This window comes from Meriones unguiculatus (genome assembly GCF_030254825.1).
Source record: "Meriones unguiculatus strain TT.TT164.6M chromosome 13 unlocalized genomic scaffold, Bangor_MerUng_6.1 Chr13_unordered_Scaffold_33, whole genome shotgun sequence".
Taxonomy (NCBI): Eukaryota; Metazoa; Chordata; class Mammalia; order Rodentia; family Muridae; genus Meriones; species Meriones unguiculatus.
In genome coordinates this window covers 1691218-1712555 of record NW_026843645.1, presented here as the reverse complement: position 1 = coordinate 1712555, position 21338 = coordinate 1691218, and the positions used below count along the sequence as shown (strand labels likewise).

Sequence of the window (21338 nt, the reverse complement as noted above, 5' to 3'; positions counted from 1 at the left end):
TAAAGCAAATTGAAAACTTAATTTACACTGACATAAAGATTCATCCGTGGCTGAAGAGATGGCTGAGAGGTTAAGAGCACTGGCTGTTCTTCCAAAGATCCTGAGTTAATTTCTCAGCCAACAACATGGTGGCTCATAATTATCTATACCAAGATATGGTGTCCTCATGTAGCATGCAGGCAGAACACAGTATAATAAGTAAATAATAATAAGTAAATAAATCATTTAAAAAAAGATTCATCAGAGTAATGAATAGGGTAAAGCTTACACATATCTGAATTTTCTTTGCAGAAAGAAAAGAATACATGTTCATGAGAAACCCTATGAATGTAAACAGTGTGGTAAAGCCTTTTCCAATCCCAGTAGTCTGCAACTGCATAAAAGAACACATACTGGAGAGAAACCCTATGAATGTAATCAGTGTGGGAAAGCCTTTTCACAACCCAGTAGTCTCCAACTGCATAAAAGAACACATACTGGAGAGAAACCCTATGAATGTAATCAGTGTGGGAAAGCCTTTTCACAACCCAGTGGTCTCCACCTGCATAAAAGAACACATACTGGAGAGAAACCCTATGAATGTAATCAGTGTGGGAAAGCCTTTTCACAATATGGACATCTGCAGACGCATAAAAGAACACATACTGGAGAGAAACCCTACGAATGTAATCAGTGTGGGAAAGCCTTTTCACACCTCAGTAGTCTCCAAGTACATAAAAGAACACATACTGGAGAGAAACCCTACGAATGTAATCAGTGTGGAAAAGCCTTTTCAAAAAAAGGAAATCTCCAAGAGCATAAAAGAATACATACTGGAGAGAAACCCTATGAATGTAATGAATGTGGTGAAGCCTTTGCACATTGTAACAGTCTCCAGAGGCATAAAAGACTTCATACTGGAGTGAAACCCTATGCATGTATTCATTGTGGTAAAGCCTTTTCACAACTCAGTAATCTACAAAAGCATGAAAGAATACATACTGGAGCCAAACCCTATGAATGTGATCAGTGTGGGAAAGTCTTTTCTCAACATGGACATCTCCAAACGCATAAAAGAATACATACTGGAGAGAAACCCCATGAATGTAATCAATGTGGTAAAGCCTTTGCACGTTGGTGCAACCTCCAGAGACATGAAAGGATTCATACTGGAGCCAAACCCTATGAATGTAATCAGTGTGGGAAAGCCTTCTCATAACACGGAAATCTCAAAAAGCATAAAAGAACACATACTAGAGAGAAATTGTATGAATGTAATCAATGTGGTAAAGCCTTTGCATTTTGTAGTGGTCTCCAGAGGCATGAAAGTATTCATACTGCAAAGAAACCCTGTGAATGTATTCAGTGTGGTAAAGCCTTTTCAAACCCCAGTAGTCTTCAAATACATAAAAGAACACATAGTGGAGAGAAACCCTACAAATGTAATCAGTGTGGGAAAGCCTTTTCACAACACGGACATCTCCAAACGCATAAAATAACACATACTGGAGAGAAACCCTATGAATGTAATCAATGTGGTAAAGCCTTTGTACGTTGTAGCAATCTCCAGAGGCATGAAAGACTTCATACTGGAGAGAAACATTATGAAGGTAATCAACGTGGTAAATCCTTTTCACAATCCAGTAGTCTTCAAGTACATAAAAGAACACATACTGGAGAGAAACCCTAAGAATATAAGCAGTGTGGTAAAGCCTCTGAACATTGATGTCATCTCTGAAGGCATGAAAGATTTCATACTGGAGTGAAAAGATATGAATATAACTAGTAAAGCCTTTGCATGTCACAAATTTTCAAAGCCATAAAAGAAATCATACTCAAGAGAAAAAAAAATATGAATATATTCACTGTGATGAAGCCTTTGGAAATTTCTATAGACTTCACTTTCATGAATGAAACATACTGAAGAAAAACCTATGAATGTGTTCATTTTGTTAACTCAAAGCTTTGTGTTTTCAAGTATCCTAGAGATATAATGAAGTGGTCTAATCATCCATCAACTGCATCTCACTACATAGCTTGATGTGATATGAATATATACATAAAATTGGATGTTCTGTGAATCCATATGTTCCTCCAAATTAGCCATGTCATTTCATCTAAAAGTACTGCATTCTATAGAAAATATGTAATATACAGGTTATAGATAAAGTAACAGCAAGAATATGGACTAAAAAAGAAACACTTCATGTGTGTGTGTAAGGTGATTATGGGCTTTTAAGCCATGACTGATATGTACAGAGTGGGAGACGAGTTTGTTGGATCTCCTTTGGCCATCTTAATATGATGATTGAGGAGTGATTGCCAGCTTTGGACACCAAAATCTTTTCCTACAGCACTGTTTCCCTGATACTCAAATTAGATTAGTTGAGATATTACATCAATAAAATAGTCTTCTTTTTACATTGTAAACATACTGTCATGTAATAATTGAGGGATTCAGGGCAATTTGAAGGATAAAATTTGTTTGAAAATGAGAGTGTGCAGCCAGTTCTCCTAGACACTGAGTCATGTATTTAGTCCCATAAATGTGTCTTGAATAGCATTTTTAGGTGTGACAAGTCAATCCTAAATTCACCTTTAACTCAGCCCTGATGACCCAGAAGAAAGAGAAGATTGAGAGCATAAAAAGTAACTTAGGCTTGGTGCTGAAAGAAGTTTCTAATCCAATATCTTCACAAAAATATGGAAGTATCCAAAAATGGTTTTGGATCCAAAATTCAGTATGGAAGTATCCAAAAATTCAGGCCAGAATCTGAAAGTACACGTGTTTAAAAATTGCTTGACCACATTTCCAAAGCCACAAACTGAGTTTATCTCACATAGGCAGCAATGGGAGTCCACAAGACATGTGTCAGGTGTACCCCTTCTTGAGATTATGCCTAATGTAAGGAGAGAAAAAACTTGAAGGCATGAAGACAACTTTTCTGAAGTGAATTGTATTCTGCTTCCCTGATGCATGCAAACATTCAGTTAGGAGCCCTGAGTGGTGAAGACTCCATATGATGTAGAGATTGTTGTCTGTGGATCCTGAGATTCCAACAGATGTCAACAGAAGGCTTCAGAAATCAGGCATTTACAGACCTGTGGAGTTTGGACGAACTATAAAGGAAGGAAATTTGTATGTTAAAGAAACTATTAAAGTCCCAGAGAGCAATTAATTCTTGGGTTGTATGTGAGGACAAGCTGCCTTCTATTGTATTCGCTGTATCTACTCAGCTGTGGTGGGTCAATTCTCCAGTTCTTCCACTGTTTCCTTGTCTTTTCAGATACCTGTAAGTGTCAGTCAGAATACCATGCAGGTGGCCACTTGGTGGTCTCAAATAAGACTTTAAATCTCCTCAGTCCCAACTCTGTCATCCCTGTAACATCTCTATCTGGCAGGAATAACAATATTCTGAATAAACATTACTATATCTCTATTAGGTTGACATCTAATCAATCAATGGACTCCATGAAATTCCATTCTCTTCAGGAATGTCATTGTTGAATAGACCTATTCCCCTAGATGAGATATTTTCTGCCCAATAACATTATGCCATGTGAATATCTTGCAGGAAAGAAATAATCTGAGAATTGGGGAGGAATTTATAGATGGGAAGTTTTTAATATATGGCCCTGTGAGATTACTTAGTTGTGTGCATCTCTGGCCTTCTATGTAAACCTATTAAACCTAAAAGATGACTTACATATCATATGTAGTGCCTCACACCCATGACAATCTTCTGAGTTACCTCTTTGAAAGCATCCCTCAGTCCCTACATTCTAAAGGGCATGATTGGCATACCCCACCTCTACCCTTAACTTTCCAGTCCAGTAGAATGGGCTTGCCCTCTCCCAGAGGCTATTCCCTGTAGAGCCAGATTTTTTTGTTTTCTTATATATGCTTTTCTTCTCTCCCTCTTTCTTTCTGTGTTTCTTCTCTTCCTGCCTTTTTTCTCTCTGTTCTCTCTCCCTCTCTCTACATACACTTTCCTTTGCCAACACTTATGTTTCCTTCATGGGAGCTTCCCTGGCCCTGTTCCTTAAGGACTGAGAACCGTCTGTGAATTGTTTTCAACAAGGCTGCATTCAAATGTTTTATCATGTATTCAATTAGCAAATTTCACCTGTGGGAATAAAGATAAAGTATAACCTATTTATTCATCAATGGTCAAAATTAGTAACACTGAATAAATATATTAATATGTTTCCAGTTTTAATTAATAATTTGTGTTTTAACCATTATGTTCTCTTTTTTCCTTAACCCCCTATCAGAGGACTAGGGAAGGTGCACAGGGGGAAATGGAGAGGGTGGGTGGGAATGAGTGGAGATGGAAAGGGATACAGCCAGGATACAAAATGTGATAAATAAATAATTAAAAATAATTTTATTTTCAAACATTGTTCTCTCTCTTTTTTTTGGTTGAACAAATAGTCTCAGTATGATTCTCAGGCTCTCCTGGAACTTAGTGTACATACTAGATCTGCTTACCATGCCTCCCTAGTGTCTGCAGGATATTTGGGCATTGTCTACCACGATAACATAGTTCTTTCAATGGGATTATTAAGAATGAGTCACTGAGTCCAAATAGTCATGGTAGCTAGGGAACAGGCTCTGGTCCTAACTACAGGAATAGAAAGAAAGTGTTCTTCAATTGCCATTGATTGTCTTGAAATCCTCTCCTTTAATTTTAAAGAAAATTGTTGTTTTTCTTTAACATTGAGTTTTTAATACTCATCACAGTAGATTGGAGTTCTAACGTTATGCAACAGATAGTGAAAACCAGCCTCACAGACATAAGTTCTCAATATAGTTAAGTGTAACTACGTATTACACTCATCCCAAGATTCTATTAAATCACTGAGGTTAAAACCACCTAAGCCAGGCATGGTAACACAGGCCTGTAGTCAGGGTGTTCAGAAAAAGGAGGCAGGAACTTCAAGATGTCAAAGTCATCCAAGGAAACATCCTAGGTCAATAATATAATGGGAGGTCCACAGAACAAAGAGAGACTGATTGGTTAAGATCAATGTGCATAGTCCTCCTTACAGCTCCAGAATTTCAAGGCTATGCCAGTATTATATGTTATCTAAGCAATTTGCCAACCAATGCTTGGTAATGTTTCCTGTCCAATACAGGTTAGGTCATTTCTGGTCAGGCTCCTGTTGGGCATTGAACACTCGAACTCTCCTGCAAGTGTGGGAATTTGCCACAGACAGGGATATGCTCCTTAATTATATATCCTATAGAAAGGGTTCAGCACACACACCTTACACACACAATCAATGAAATGGATTCAGCTTATATATATAGGTCCATAATTATTCACACAATTTTTAAGACATTGGAAGGAGAGAATTTGAAATGGGATGGAGAAAGGATAAGAAAAGGGGACTTGGTGTAATTTATTTTAATTAACATCTGTAAATATAAATTTACTAAAAAGAGGCTATAGAGGGCATAGGAGTTAATAGCTCTGGGTGTTGTTATAGGAGACAGGTTCCATTTCAGGAATCCCAAGCTAGCTAAGTATATCCTGTAAATGCATTCCCAAGGGATCTGATGTCCTCTTTGGCTTTTGCAGGTATGACACATTGACACTTGAATGCAAAACATCCATATAAATGAAAGACATACAAAGCTTTAAAATGTGGCTTTCTCAGGGCTGAGGAGATGGCTCCGTGTTATTGTAGAAACTCAGGACTTCACAAAAGATAATGCTGAATCCTATCTTCCATGGACACAGCCTCCCCTCTCTTCTGACTGAGAGATTCACACACAGACTGGGGCCACTTATATACCTGTAACACATACATCATCCTACCTGCTCAACACAGACATAGACCTGCTGAGTACTCTTTCTCTCTCTCTCTCTCTCTCTCAGTCTGTCTCTTGGTATGTCTCTCTCTCTTTCGCTGTGTCTGTCTGTTTCTTTCTCTCTCAGAAACACACCTTCATGAACTCCACCAGCACAGTGCCCTCTATTGGCCCACTACCTCAGACAATAGACAGAAGATTGTGAGGTAAAAGCTCTCTCACCTTCTTGTCCCTACTACAATATTCTCTTTGAGAATACTTAGACTGCAGAGAGATACACACCTCAGCCAATGATGCCATATCTTTTAATTTTTCTCAGTCAGTTCCATTAACTGAGCCCAAGACTTCAATTATATAATCATATATAAGGCCATAATCATCAAACTACCACAAGACCTGTAGCCAAATTTTTCACGGTGACTATTTTCCACTGAATCCTCATTACCTTGACCTCCATTGCCTGTATTACTCTCACCACTCTTTTTTCAGTTCAGTTCTTCCTGGAAAGCAACATTAAGGTCCATGTTGAGTATGCAATGGCTTTTGATATTTAGATATTTTACATATTGTGTATTGGTCCAAATAACGATATTCTGACTTTTGACGGTAACAAGGCCATTTTGAGGGTACAAATTTTGTTCTACCTTTATTCTCTGTTGCTGTCATTAATGCCAATAAAAAAATGACACAGGTGATGAATCGGCTTCTTTGGCTGATGCTGGCATGACCCACACATTGAAGGAGCTCAGAAAAGAAACTTAGGATATCAATTGAAGGCACAGATTATGGTGGGACTCTGTCGCTATGTTCTTTTACAAGGTCACTGTCTACTTCTCTGTAAGTTTTCTTAACCAGCCCAGGCCACAAGTTGAGGTAAATTTCCACCATCAGTGCCTGGAGTTTGCCACTGAATTCACAAACACTGTATTCACCCACAAACATAGCCACAAATGATTCTCATCTGGGGAACCCCCTTGTTGTAAAAATAGAAAGTCTAACCCTCTTCTATTTTTGGAACCACTTCAGCCAAAGAGTCGATGCTTCTTTCATGTTGGGAGATTGAATTTTCCAGGCATTGAATATCTTGGTCCATATCAGCCCTTTAAGCATTACAACTTTTACTCTGACCCAATAAAACTGCAACTTCTGTTCCTGCCCCAGGAGAGGCCACATCTAGGATCAGAGCCAGAGTAAAGGACATGGGTTCTCATTTGAACTGAGTCAGTGTTCCTGGTGTTCTCAAAAGGACATTAGTTATTTTATGTTCTGAATGATGTATAATCTATGGAACCAGTTGAACTAGAATACAAAAATCTTAGGCATTGTTCAGAATGCTGCTGTAAAGCAAGGAGTGAGCCCAGTGGCACAATCCCACCATCCCTGGCTGGGTAGACTCAAGTATGTGTTGGTCTGATAGGATGGAACACTCAAGGTAATTTTACATAGATGCCAGTTGGACGATGGTACTTGTTGCAAATAAACTCCTTGTCCTGACACTGATTAAAGAGTCAGTTATGTCCCAGCACAGTGCCCTCGGCATTGCTGGAATCATCTTCAATGGTAAAAATATCAATTAAACCAATCCATTCATAATTAGGGGGTGTGAATTGTAGCATAGCCAACAGGATTCAGTCGATCTGATCTTGATTCTTTTAAAACCTGATTGTTACTGATCATAGTGTCCCAAAGAGGATCACTGTTTCCCAGGAGAAATTTGGGTAGAGGTTGGATAAGACCATCCAAGGTGGTTGTAGGGGTCACTACTTATGCTAACTCTGTTAACTAAATCCCAAGCAGTTGGGTATTGTGAAGTAGGAAATCCCTTCCTTAATCTTGATTTTGTTTTATTCATATTTATTTTTTATTTTGCTTTTTTAAGGGAGGGTTTCTCTGTGTAGCCATGCATGTCTTCAAACTCCCTCTGTATACCTGGTGGGCCTTTCATTCACAGAGATCTGCCTGTCTCTGTCTCTGGATTGCTGGAATTAAAGGCATGTACCACCACTGCCTGGCAATTAATCTGTATTATTTGAGGTGAAAAGATATCTCTTTCTTCTAAACCACATTCTGATAGCAGTGTACACATATGAACTCCATTGAAAATGATAGCCCTTTCTTGTTTTCTGCTTCCTCAAACTCTGGCTATCAAGGTCATATTTTTTGGAACTGGGAGAAAAGCCTAATCTTTGGCATTCTGGGATCTGCTGAAGACCAGCTGAGACATCCAGCTACATGGTCTGAGTGGCTACTGGATTCTTCAAATTTCCATTTGCAGACAGGGGTTGTTGGATTAGGTAGACCAAAAACTGCGGGTAATTCTTATAGATCCAGTTGCTACATCCATAGAGAGATTCAGTCTATCTGTTCGGTTCACCTACACATCCTTTGCTAATACCACTGTGTTTTTCCAGTTTCTTGTTTGTTTGTTTTCACAGTCTCACAGAGGAAGACATGCTTGCTCCAAATTGTGTATCATCTGTTTCCTGCTTTTGTCCCAATGTTGTCTGATACCTACCAGGGGAAGAGTAGCTGCAGTTTAGCAGAACCCAGAGTGAAGTCACAGAACAATCTCATTTTGTTTTCTGAAATCTTTCTAAATTGTTAGTATTTTGGGCAGCCTTCAAAATGTGGGAAGATTGTTTACTCCACTGCAAGTTGAGTAATGGGTTGATCAAGCTATCCACCTTGATTTCAGGAGGAGGAGAAGGGAAAGTGATTCCTGAGTGCTGGAAGACAGAAGGATAGGCTATTAGACAACAGGCACAAGTCTACTGACAAAGAAATGTCCGCAGATCTGGAAAAGGTGTGGCCCTGATTCTCCACATATGGACCCAAAGTTCAAGTCATGGATCCAAGGTGTCTGCGCAGAGCATAGGCTTCTCCCGAGTCAGCTTCTTTTCTAAGCCAGGTCCTCACTGCTTTTGTAATTAGCCAACATGCATTCATTCCTCCTGGGTGAGGAAGCACTATGCTTTGTCTCTTCAGTACACTGTGAGCCTAGGGGAGGTGCTCATGTCGCTCAAGACTCACTCGCCAATCAGGACTTCCAGACAAATCCATGAATCAGAGGAAGGGGCGGGTTCTTCCGGGCGCGAAAGGGGAGGGTTCTTCCGGGCGCCATGTTGCAGGTTCAGATCAGTACCTGAGGTGTGTGGAATGTTTGGCGTGCAGTGGTTTGAGCTCAGCTCAGGACTTCCAGGCGAGGCCTGTAATCAGAGGAAGGGGAGAGTTTTTCCTGGCGGTTTGTTGCAGGTTTGCTTTGGAAGCTGAGCTCTGCGGAGTATTTGGCATCCAGTGGTCTGAGCTCAGCTGCTGGGTCCTGTGAGGGGATTTCATTCGACTTCCAAAGCAGCGACATGGTGAGTGTGTGGCTGCCGCCCCCAACGTGGTGGTGGAGCAGGAGGCTGAGCAGCAGGAGCTGGTGTCGTTTGTCCTTCCTGTGCTGGACAGAAACGGGCAGCCATCAGCTGCTTGTGAGGTCCTTTGTCCTGGCCTTAGGAATGCTGAGCTATCTCAGTCCCACGTGTTAGAAGTGGGATGGACTGTGAGCCAGACTGCGATGTGGGGACCTGGGCACTGTTAAGACTCAAATCCTGGGACAAATGGCTGAGTTGCCTATTTAACAGTTCAGAGCAGAATTAGCTACCAGGTTTCCCAGCATCGCCGAGTCCCTACCTGTTCACAGGCTATGGCTGGCATACACTGCCCTCTAGCCCAGGGCTTGGGCCCTTAACCCAGCTGCCTTTCTTTCTGTTATCTACCCAATTTGGTTACCTGATCTGTTTCATCTATTTACTGTCATAGTCTCATTTCTTGGCGTGCCCCTCTCCTCTCCTCCCTGTCCTTCTATGGCTCAAGGCTGTGTTAACCTTGGGCTCTCCCAGACGTTCTGGCCTATGGGTGTGCCTTTCTATCTATAATAAACTTTCTCCCCGCCTTACGTAGGAAGAGTCATGTCACTTAATTTTTATTTTTTCATTCACCTCCCATTTGCCACTCCTTTCTTTCAAATTCAAAGCTCCTTTAGGCTTCAGTTGTTGTTACTGTTTGTGTTAGACTGAGGGTTGCTGCAGGAATTCTCAGCTGTGAGGTAGAGATGACTACACTGGACACTGAGAGGGTAATGAAATGTGTACATGCAGCACCCTGTGACTTGTAAAAGAAAAATGTACCCTGGGAGAGTGGAAAATTTTACTAAACTACTACTTTACCAGGCTAAGGCTCTGTCTGCCTCTAGAATGGAAGGGCAGAGCTGAGATGGTTTGTGCTGTCCGAATTCCCTCATCTGTATTTATTTTCTATGAATTTAACACTTTATTTCTATTTGAAACCATTTTTTTCACTTGGTTGAAGGTTATTCACTTTCCATGAGTTTGTAAGCTTTGTGTTCTTTCTGATGCTATATATATCCAGCTTTAAGCCAGGGTGGTCTGATAGGATACAGGATGTTATTTCAATTTGCTCTTAGGACTTACATTGTGTCTGAGTATGTGGTCAATTATAGAGGATGTTTCATGAAATGATGAGAAGATATATTCCTTTATGTTTCTGTAAAAAGTTTTGTAATTTTCAGGTAGTTAGTCCCTGCTTTGGTAATATAGCTGAGCTCAGGTGGTGACATATTGCCTGACTGTTCAAAATCTATTCCTAATATGGTGTCTAGGCATCTGGGTTTGGTGCGATTCTAGGTCTACGTGCTATATTGAGGTGTGCGAGTTTTGTTTTTGGGGTTCTGTTAGCACTCTGAAGTTTCAGAAAGTGTGTTGGATGAGTGTTGCTATTTTAATGACCTGCTTGGCTAGGGTGTTCATGTTTGCGGGATGGTATGGAGGGGAAGGAGCCACATATGTTCATTTGGAGCACTAGGGAAGTTTCTTAGAATTGGGTTTCAATTAACAAAGATATTGGGGAAGATCCCCCATATACAGCTAGTCTCCATGCAATCATGGCCTAGCATATGTTATTGTGCTGATCCACATCCACATTTATGTTTTAATATTTGCCAGAGAGTATATTCTTAGTCTCCGGATGTCATGTATTCATGACATTAATACTGCCTGAGACTTCTGAGTTATTGGATTTCAGGTATGTGACATTCTTCCTGCCTCTTGTGTTTGTTTTGAGTTTTTAAATGAGGTATTTTCCCTGTTTGTGTGACTATGCACCTTTTCTGTACCTGATCCTCACAATAGTTAGCTGATGGCCTCAGAAGTTCAAAATTTGGAGTAATGGGTAGTTGTGAGCCTGAATGTAAGCACTGGCAATTGAGGCCAGTTATTGTCAAGTCCAACAAGAGCTTTTCATTGTTGATCCACTTCAACCGTCTTATGTTGCTCATTAATGGACAACTATTCCAGAACTAATGTTTTCATCTGTCCATTTCTACCTGTTTGAACATGCATTCCCTTATAGTAAACTCTCATTAATATTAGAGTTTAAACTGGGACACCAGGTTTCTGGAAGATAGATACAAAACAGTAATGAATATATAATTCTTTGTAGGAACTTCAGAAATACCTTGGAGTTCTTTGTATCTTTCTTAATTGAATGATTTTTTTTTTTTTTTTTGCAGCAGATAAAGGCCTTAAATCTACCTCATCTGGATGTCATGAAATTTGTTTTGGAGGCCAGACAGGCTTGCAGCACAATAAAATACACATACCTCTGCTTCCTGACTACTGGAAATAAAGTCATGAGGCAATACATCCTGCTTTTCCATAATTATTGTAGTTAGTAATTGTGCATATAATTTCTGTGATCTGCAGTCTGTACTGTTCATCACTATCCTTGACTTGCTTACTTTATGTCTGTTGATTGACATTTCTCTTGTAAGGCTAAATTCTATTCAAAGGGTTCCAAATGAGATATACCTCCTCATTTAGTTTACTTCTAAAATGACCAGGTGAGTACATCAGAACTTCTCTGTCATGAGATAAGTCAGGGAAGAACCAGAATTATATGAATAAATTGTCAATGATGTATTTTTACATTGTTGCCACTATTGTGCTTTCTCTTATACACATATGTGGGATAATTTAGAATTCTATCACCTATGATGATGTGAATGTGTACTTCACTCGGGAAGAGTGGGCTTTGCTGGATCCTTCCCAGAAGAGTCTCTACAAAGATGTGATGATAGACACCTACACGCACCTTACAGCCATAGGTAAGACAGTGAATTTTCTTTCACTATTAAGGTAAAGTGGACATCTTTTGTTGATTTTTCTCAATGATGCGCTTATGTAATTTCAATTGGAATGAGGAAGAATAAATCAATCATGTTTCTAAGGTCACTGAAGAGAGAAAGTTAAATTTTCCCTAATTTTCAATAAAATATCAACTCTTTCTGGTATATATTTTAGGCTACAAGTGGAAAGACCATAATATTGAAGAACAGTGTCAATGTTCTAAAAGATATGGAAGGTAATTATCTCATGGATGTTGATATAAATATGCCTGTGAAAAAATTTCAATGTGTCCCAGGAGTTTTAAAGAAAAGCAATAGTGTAAAGAATCCAATATTCTAGAATATTAAGGAATTTTAAATTCTCCCACACTCATGTTCCTCAGTGTAAGCTATCTTACTTATGTTATCATGGCATTTTGATATGAATGAAGACAGTGAAACCTTTGCTAAACAGATATTACTGTAAAAAGGACTTTTATTCAATCTACAAATCATGGTCTCCAAAGATTACTGCCCCTCTGTCTGCTACCCTAGGCCTGGGCAGGGCAGATTCTAGGTTCCATACAACCTACCTTAGGCCTAGGAGTTTTTTGGCCTCTGAGAATTACTGCTCAATAGACACACCCTATCTTGTTCTTTCTGAGCTCATAGATGGCTGATTCAATTCACCTGTTCTGACTCAAACTCATCTCCTAGCTTCCTTGTTAAATCTGTCTTTTCTACTGTCACCTAATTGCTTTGTATACTCTCAAACTAACTCCATCTGTATTTTCTAATCTTCAGGCTCTTTTTTATTCTCTGGCTCATCTGATCTTGACCTCAGTTCTCTCTCTCCAACCTGTCTTTCTATTACTATCCCAGTAAAATTCCCTCCTCTCTCCATGTAGTACCCCTTAAGAAGCTCATTTCCATTCTTGTCTCCTGAGAGATGCATGTATCATATTCTGCCAAATATTTTTCTGAGTGTGTCGTCTTTTCTGCTACTACTTTTTCTTCTAACTGATTTAGTGTGTCTGGTTTTATGTTGAGGTCTTTGATATACTTGGACTTTAGGTTTGTGCAGAGTGGGTAGTATGGATCTATTTGCATTTTCCTGCAGGTAGATATCCAGTTAGACCAGCACCATTTGTTGAAGGTGCTGGTCTTTTTTACATTGTATGCTTTTGGATTCTTTGTCAAAAATCAAGTGACCATAGGTGTGTGGGTTTTTTTCTGAGTCTTCTATTCAGTTCCATTGATCCACCATTCTGTTCTTATGCCAATACCATGTAGTTTTTATTACTATGGCTGTGTAGTATATCTTGAGAACAGGGATAGATATACCTACAGACAAACTGTTGTTGTACAGGATCGTTTGGGCAATTTGGTTTTTTTTCTTTTTCCATATGTAGTTTAGAATTGTTCTTTGCAGGTCTGCAAGATTTATGTTGCTATTTTGAAGGGAATTGCATTCAATCTGTTGATTGCTTTTGGCAGGATGGCCATTTTCACTATGTTAATCCTATGGATACGTGAGCACAGAATATCTTTCCATCTTGAGATATCTTCTTCAATTTCTTTCTTCAGGAACTTGAAGTTTTTTCAAAGAGGTCTTTCACTTGCTTATTTAGAGTCACACCAAGGTACTTTGTTATTTGTGGCTAAGGTAAAGGGTGTTGTTTCACTAATTTCTTTCTCAACACTTTTGTCTTTGGTATACAGGAGGGCTTCTGATTATTTTGCATTTATTTTGTATCCAGCCACTTTGTTGAAGGAGTTTATCAGCTGAAGGAGTTCTCTGGTTGAATTTTTGGGGTCACTCATGTATACTATCATATCATCTGTGATTAGTGATACTTTGACCTCTTCCTTTCTTATTTGTATCCCCTTCTCTACTTTAGTTGTCTTATTGCTGTAGCTAGGACTTCAAGTAATGTGTTGAAGAGATATGGAGAGAGTGGGCAGCCTTGCCTTCTCCCTGTTTTCAGTAGGATTGATTGAAGTTTCTCTGCCTTTAGTTTGATGTTGGCTATAGGCCTGCTGTATATTGCCTTCCCTATGTTTACATATGGGCCTGTATCCCTGATCTCTCCAACAGTTTAAATTTGAATGGGTGTTGGATTTTTGTCAAATACTTTTTCAGCATCTAAGGAGATGATCAGGTGGTTTTTCTCCTTCATTTTGTTTATATGTAGATTACATTTTGACTATGATGTGATTTGAGTTTCTATCCTGGCCCTGTCTATTGGTGTCCAGTAGGCCTCTTTTGTGGTAATGGACAACTCTTTCTTTAAGTTGGGAACATTTTCTTCCGTGATTTTCTGGAAAACATTTTCAGGACCTCGGAGCCTGGAATCTTCTTTTCCATCTATTCCTATTATTCTTAGATTTTTTCTTTTTTTAATTAATCTTTAATTAATAAAGAATAATAATAATTATTAATAATTAACAACAATAAAGAATTATTAATAATTTTATTTTTATATTTTATATATTATATTTATAATTTTATGTACTATATTTATAATAATTTTATTAATAAATTAATAATTTATTAATAATTATTAATAATTCTTTATTAATTAAACTTTTTTCCCTTTTGTATCCCCCCTGTAGTTCCCTCCCTCCTGCTGTCCCAATCCCTTCCTTCCTCCACCCTCTGCATGCATGCTCCTCCCCAAGTCCACTGATAGGGGAGGTCTTCTTTTCCTTCCTTCTGATCCTAGTCAAATAGGTCTCATAAGGAGTGGCTGCATTGTCATCTTCTGTGGCCTGGTAATGATGCTTCCCCCTTTGGAGGAGGTAATTAAAGAGCAGGCCAATCAGTTCATGTCAGAGACATCCCTATTCCTATTTCAATGGAACAAACTTGGATACTGAACTACCATCGTTACATCTGTGCAAGAGTCTTAGGTTATCTCCATGCACAGTCCTTGGTTGGATTATCAGTTTCAGGAAAGACCCCTGTGCTCAGATTTTTTGTTCTGTTGCTCTCCTTATGGAGTTCCTGTCCTCTCCAAATCTTACTGTTTCTCACTTTTTTCCTAAGATTCCCTGCACTGTGCCCAAAGGTTGCCCATTAGTCTCAGCATCTGCATTGATAGTCTGCAGGGCAGAGTCTTTCAGAGGTCCTCTATGTCAGGCTCCTGACTTGTTCCCTCTTTTCTCCTTCTTCTGATGTCCATCCTCTTTGTCTTTCTGGATAGGAATTGAGCAGTTTAGGAAGAGTCTTCCCTCTGGATTATTTTCTTTAGGTGTATAGATTTTAGTAGGTTTATCCTATATTATATGTCTGTATGAGTGAGTATATACCGTGTGCATCTTTTTCCTTCTGGGATAGCTCAATTGGGATGATCTTTTCCCGATCCCACCATTTACCTGCATTTATTATGATTTCCTTGTTTCTTATTGCTGAGTAATAGTCTATTTTATATTACCTCTTTTGTGCTTCCATTCCTCCACTGAGGGGCATCGGGGCTGTTTCCAGCTTCTGGCTATTACAAATAAGGCTGATACCAACAGTGTTTAGCAAATGTCCTTATTGTGTACTTGAGCCTGTTTTGAATATGTGCCTAGGAGTGGTGTATCTGGATCTTGAGGAAGCGCTATTCCTAGTTGTCTGAGAAAGTGCCAGATTGCTCTCCAGAGTGGTTGTACAAGTTTACATTCCCACCAGCAGTGGAGTCGGGTTCCCCTTTCTCCACAACCTCTCCAACATGTGTTGTCTCTTGAGGTTTTTATCTTAGCCACTCTGATACGTGTAAGGTGAAATCTTAAGGTCGTTTTGATATGTATTTCCCTGATGGCTAATGAGGTTGAGCATTTCTTTAAGTGTTGCTCTGCCATTCGATATTCCTCTATTGAGAATTCTCTGTTTAGCTCTGTACACCAATTTTAATTGGATTACTTGATTTTTTTTTGCTGTTTAACTTCCTTAGTTCTTTATATAGATTTTGTCTTCTCAGAGTATCCTTGATTTCTTAGAATGATTGTGTTTTCAACTTTTCTGATTTTGCTTTTTCTTTGAGAGAAGTTTAAGTTGCTGCAAGTGTATCTGAAGTACCTGAGATTCTCCCTTCCATCTCATGTATTCTATTGGTGATGCTTACTTTTGTGGTTTCTGATGTTTTCTATAAGTTCTCCAGCTCCAGGGGTTTCTCTGTTTGTGTTTTTGTTATTGGTTTTAATTCTGTTTTCACACCTTGCACCATTTCCTTCATCTGTTTGAATGTGGATTTCTGTCTTTCTGTGATGGGCTCTATTTTTTGCTGGTGTCCTCTCTATATGGCACTAATTGTGCCTCTACTTGTGCCTCTCTTCATTTGGCTATGTTTGCCTGTATTTCTTTAAGAGCTTTCGTCATTTCCTCTTTATTTCCCTCCATTTGTGTGGTTATCCAGTGATAAATGGATAAGTATAGCTTCAAAATCATTTTCCTGTGTTTCTGATGAATTAGAGTATCCATTCATTTGGGGGGGGGTTGCTGGTGAAGCCATGATGTCCTGATTTTTGTTGGATGTGTTCCTAAACTGACCACTGGCCACCTGCCTATCTGTACTCTTCACTTTTTGTTCTTGAAGTCTGTAGTTCAGACTGGTTACATCTTTCTCTGGTATATGGAGTATTCTTCAGGAAGATGGGAGAGGTCCACAGGTTTGAGTGTGTGTGTTGGAAAATCCACAAGCATAGAAGCACAAATGTGGGTGAGCAAGCTTGTGCATGGAAGTGTGCCTTGAAGGACAGTGTGTTAAAGAGTGTAAATGCCTGGAATATGTTGCTGGGGATAGTGCAGGCACAAGTGTGGTTGTTTATGCTGCCAGAGTTGGCAGACACAATGCACGTGTGCAGATTCCCTGACTATCTCAGTATTCTACAGGCCACTGGTAGCTCTGCATAGGCTCCAGGAGTTTTTTGCCTGGAGTCCACTGGTAAATCTGCAGAACAGGGGCTTCCATGTTGAGAACACTGTCCCAAGAATACCAATGTTGTCCACAGTGGGTATGTGGGTGGGAGGGATCCGATGTCCGGTTGCTAGCATAGAGGGACCCTGGATCTGGGGCTCTGCAGGCACTCATTTTAAGGCATGCTCAGAGCTCTTTGGTCTAATGAGAGAACACAGGGTTTCCCCCAGTTTTCTACTCCCAGATGTGTCCCTGCTTGGGCAAATGTGGGTGTAGGAGCTCTATCAGCTCAGTGGTGCTGCAGCTGCAAAACTTGGAAGCTGGTAAAACAGTCCACTGGGGGAGTCCAGCGACAGCTGCAGAAGTGGGAGGCAGGTATAGATGTCTGATGGGAAGCCTTGTGGAGACCCTACAGCGGTCTGCAGTCCTGGGTGGCCTGTACAGCCAGCTGCCCTCCAGTTAGGGTCTGGGAAGCTGGTACAATCACTGGCTGGGAGGCCCTGAAGGGCCAATACAGTTGCTTGTGGACCTGGGACATAGAAGGCTGGTATAGCCAGCAACTGCCGCTGAGGACTTAGGAGGCCTGCTCCTTCTGTCTTAGTCAGGAAGCAGGGTGTGCTTAGCTAGAAGCTGCAGGGCACTGTGGGCTGCCTCGGCTAAGGAGAAGGGAGACCTGCCAAGGGTAAGTGCAGAGGGATTGAATGTTCCTACTCTCAGTCCCCAGAGGAGTCCTTGGATGACATGGATCCAAATGGTCTCAGGTCATGTTTTGTCCCTTCTCACCAAGGAAGCATCAATGTAGATGTCCTGGCTTTAGCTGCATCTCCACTCACCAATTTCAGAGTTCAGATACTCGTCCTCTCAGATATGATGTGTGCTGGTCGCTACCATCTTGGATCCCTTGTTGTCCTTTTTTTAATAAGTATATTTTTTGTCAAGTTTGATACAAGTCATGTAAGCATATAGATATGGAAAATAGAAATGTAACTATCTTTCCCAGAACAAGTAGAAGATATGTAGTTCTTCTTTAATTCAGACTTTGTTAATGTGGTGCACGTTTATATTTAATTTATTGATCATTAATCATAAAAAATTATTAATAAAATGTTAAACTTTATTCATTGTCTCTCTAGTAGCAGTGATGATCTTGTAGGTCTCCATCATTACATCTGTGTAGAGGTACTTTTGGGAAGGATTCAACAAAGCTCACTTTTCCTGAGCGGGCTTTTTCCTGATGTATATTATCATAAGTTATTGCGTTCTAAACATCACTGTACTTGTGTACAATAGAACACATGATAGTGACCATAGTATAAATTTATATTTGTTCATGTTTTCATACATTCATTATTAATAACAAATAAATCATGAACTTGTATCACATTCATAAAGTCTAGTCTGAGCAGGGGATTTTTAATAATTAAACTAATTACTTAATTAGTTTCCCAAACTCATTGAAAATAAAGTCAAAGAAATCACACTACAAAAAAATCCCTATGATTACAGGCCCTCTGGAAATTGTTGGGTTTATGATAGTTCACTTTACAAAATCAGTATGACTACAACTAAATGAATGCATTCACTGTGATAAAGCTGAGTTCTTCCAGGTCTTTTTAAATATGTGATGAACCACTTATGGAAAAATGATGCTATGAGTGAGGCATGTAATAAAGTTTCTTGCAATCAAAGGTATCTTGTAGGGTACAAAACACCCACAATTAAGGGGGAAACTATGAATGTAAACAAAGGGATAAAATGTAAATATGAAACATTATTTAACAATTATGCCAAATTGCAACCTTAATTTACACCAACAAATAAATCATCATTGTAATGATTATGGTAAAGCTTACACATATCCTAATTATCTTTGCAGGAATGAAAGAACACATACTTATGGGAAGCTCAATGAAAGTAACCATTGTGGTAAAGCCTTCACACATCACACTGATCTTCAAAGGCATAAAAGGAATCAGAGTGGAGAGAAACCATGCGAATATAATCAATATGGTAAAGGCTTTTCACGACATAGTGAACTCCACATACATAGAAAAACACATGCTGGAGAGAAACATTATCAATGTAATGAGGGTGAGAAAGTCTTTTCCCAACATGGAAATCTCCAAATGCATAAAAGAACACAAACAGGAGAGAAACCATACCAATGTAATCAAAGTGATAAAACCTTTGTATGTTGCAGTGATCTCCGAAAGCCTGAAAGAACTCATACTGGAAAGCAGTCCTGTGACTATAATCATTGTTGTCAAGCCTTTTCACAACAGGGTAGTCTCCAAATGCATAAAAGAACGCATACTAGAGAGAAACTTTATGAATGTAATCAAACTAGTAATGCCTTCTCATGCCCCAGTAGAATCCAAAGGCATAAGAGAACACATACTGGAGAGAAACCCTACAAATGTAATGAGTGTGGTCAAGGCTTTCCACACCACAGTAATCTCCAGGTGCATAAACGAACACATACTGAAGAGAAACCCTACAAATGTAATCAGTGCAGGAAAGCCTTTTCAAACACTAGTATTCTCCAGGTGCACAAACGAACACATACTGGAGAGAAACCCTACGGATGTAATCAGTGTGGTAAAGCCTTTTCACAAGCCAGTGGTCTCCATGTGCATAAAAGAACACATACTGGAGAGAAACCCTACAAATGTAATCAGTGTGGGAAAGCCTTTTCACATCCCAATAGTCTCGAAAACCATAAAAGAACACATACTGGAGAGAAACCTTACAAATGTAATGAGTGTGGTGAAGCCTTTCACACCCCAGTGCTCTCCATGTGCATAAAAGAACACATACTGGAGAGAAACCCTACAAATGTAATCAGTGCGGGAAAGCCTTTTCAAACACTAGTATTCTCCAGGTGCACAAAAGAACACATACTGGAGAGAAACCCTACGGATGTAATCAGTGTGGTAAAGCCTTTTCACAACCCAGTGGTCTCCATGTGCATAAAAGAACACATACTGGAGAGAAACCCTACAAATGTAATCAGTGTGGTAAAGACTTTTCACACCCCGGTAGTCTCCATGTGCATAAAAGAACACATACTGGAGAGAAACCCTACAAATGTAATCAGTGTGGGAAAGCCTTTTCACAAGCCAATAGTCTCGAAAAGCATAAAAGAACACATACTGGAGAGAAACCTTACAAATGTAATGATTGTGGTAAAGCCTTTTCACAAAGCAGTGGTCTCCATGTGCATAAAAGAACACATACTGGAGAGAAACCCTACAAATGTAATCAGTGTGGGAAAGACTTTTCACACCCTGGTAGTCTCCATGTGCATAAAAGAACACATACTGGAGAGAAACCTTACAAATGTAATGAGTGTGGTAAAGCCTTTTCACACCACAGTAATTTCCAGGTGCATAAAAGAACACATACTGGAGAGAAACCCTACAAATGTAATCAGTGCGGGAAATCCTTTTCAAACACTAGTATTCTCCAGGTACACAAACGAACACATACTGTAGAGAAACCCTACAAATGTAATCAGTGTGGTAAAGCCTTTTCACAACCCAGTAGTCTCCATGTGCATAAAAGAACACATACTGGAGAGAAACCCTACAAATGTAATCAGTGTGGGAAAGCCTTTTCACACCCCGGTAGTCTCCATGTGCATAAAAGAACACATACTGGAGAGAAACCCTACAAATGTAATCAGTGTGGGAAAGCCTTTTCACAACCCAGTGGTCTCCATGTGCATAAAAGAACACATACTGGAGAGAAACCCTACAAATGTAATCAGTGTGGTAAAGCCTTTTCACACCCCCATAGTCTCCATGTGCATAAAAGAACACATACTGGAGAGAAACCTTACAAATGTAATGATTGTGGTAAAGCCTTTTCACAACGCAGTGGTCTCCATGTGCATAAAAGAACACATACTGGAGAGAAACCCTACAAATGTAATCAGTGTGGAAAAGCCTTTTCACAATACAATAGGCTCCAAGTGCACAAAAGAACACATAGTGGAGAGAAACCCTATGAATGTAATCAATGTGATACAGCCTTTGCAAGTTGTAGTGGTCTCCAGAGGGATAAAAGAATTCATACTTCAGAGAAACCCTAGGAATGTACTTAAAGTGGTAAAGCATTTGAATATTGCTGTGATCTCTGAAAGCATGAAAGAATTCCTTCTGGAGTGAAACTCTCTGAATATTACCAGTAAAACCTTTGCATGTCACAATTTTTTTCAAAGCCAGGAAAAAAATCATACTAGAGAGAAAACCTTATGTATGTATTTAGTATGATAAAATCTTTGTTCATTTCTATAGGCTTCACTTTCATGAATGATTGATACTGAAGAGAAAGCTGATGAATGTGGTATAATTAGCAATTGACTGCATCTCACTACATAGCTTGAGGTGATATGAATATGTATATATAATTTGATGTTCCATGATTCTGTATGTTTCTGCTAATTATCCATTTGTTATTTCATCTTGAAGTA

The 21338-nt window shown here is 39.4% G+C and overlaps 2 pseudogenes; both read left to right on the top strand.

Annotated features, from left to right (window-relative positions):
- The first annotated feature begins 319 nt into the window (after positions 1 to 319).
- On the top strand, positions 320 to 3435 carry LOC132650756 (zinc finger protein 431-like; annotated as a pseudogene).
- Positions 3436 to 6601: 3166 nt separating this feature from the next.
- LOC132650755 (zinc finger protein 431-like) lies at positions 6602 to 20969 on the top strand (annotated as a pseudogene).
- Positions 20970 to 21338: the final 369 nt, after the last annotated feature.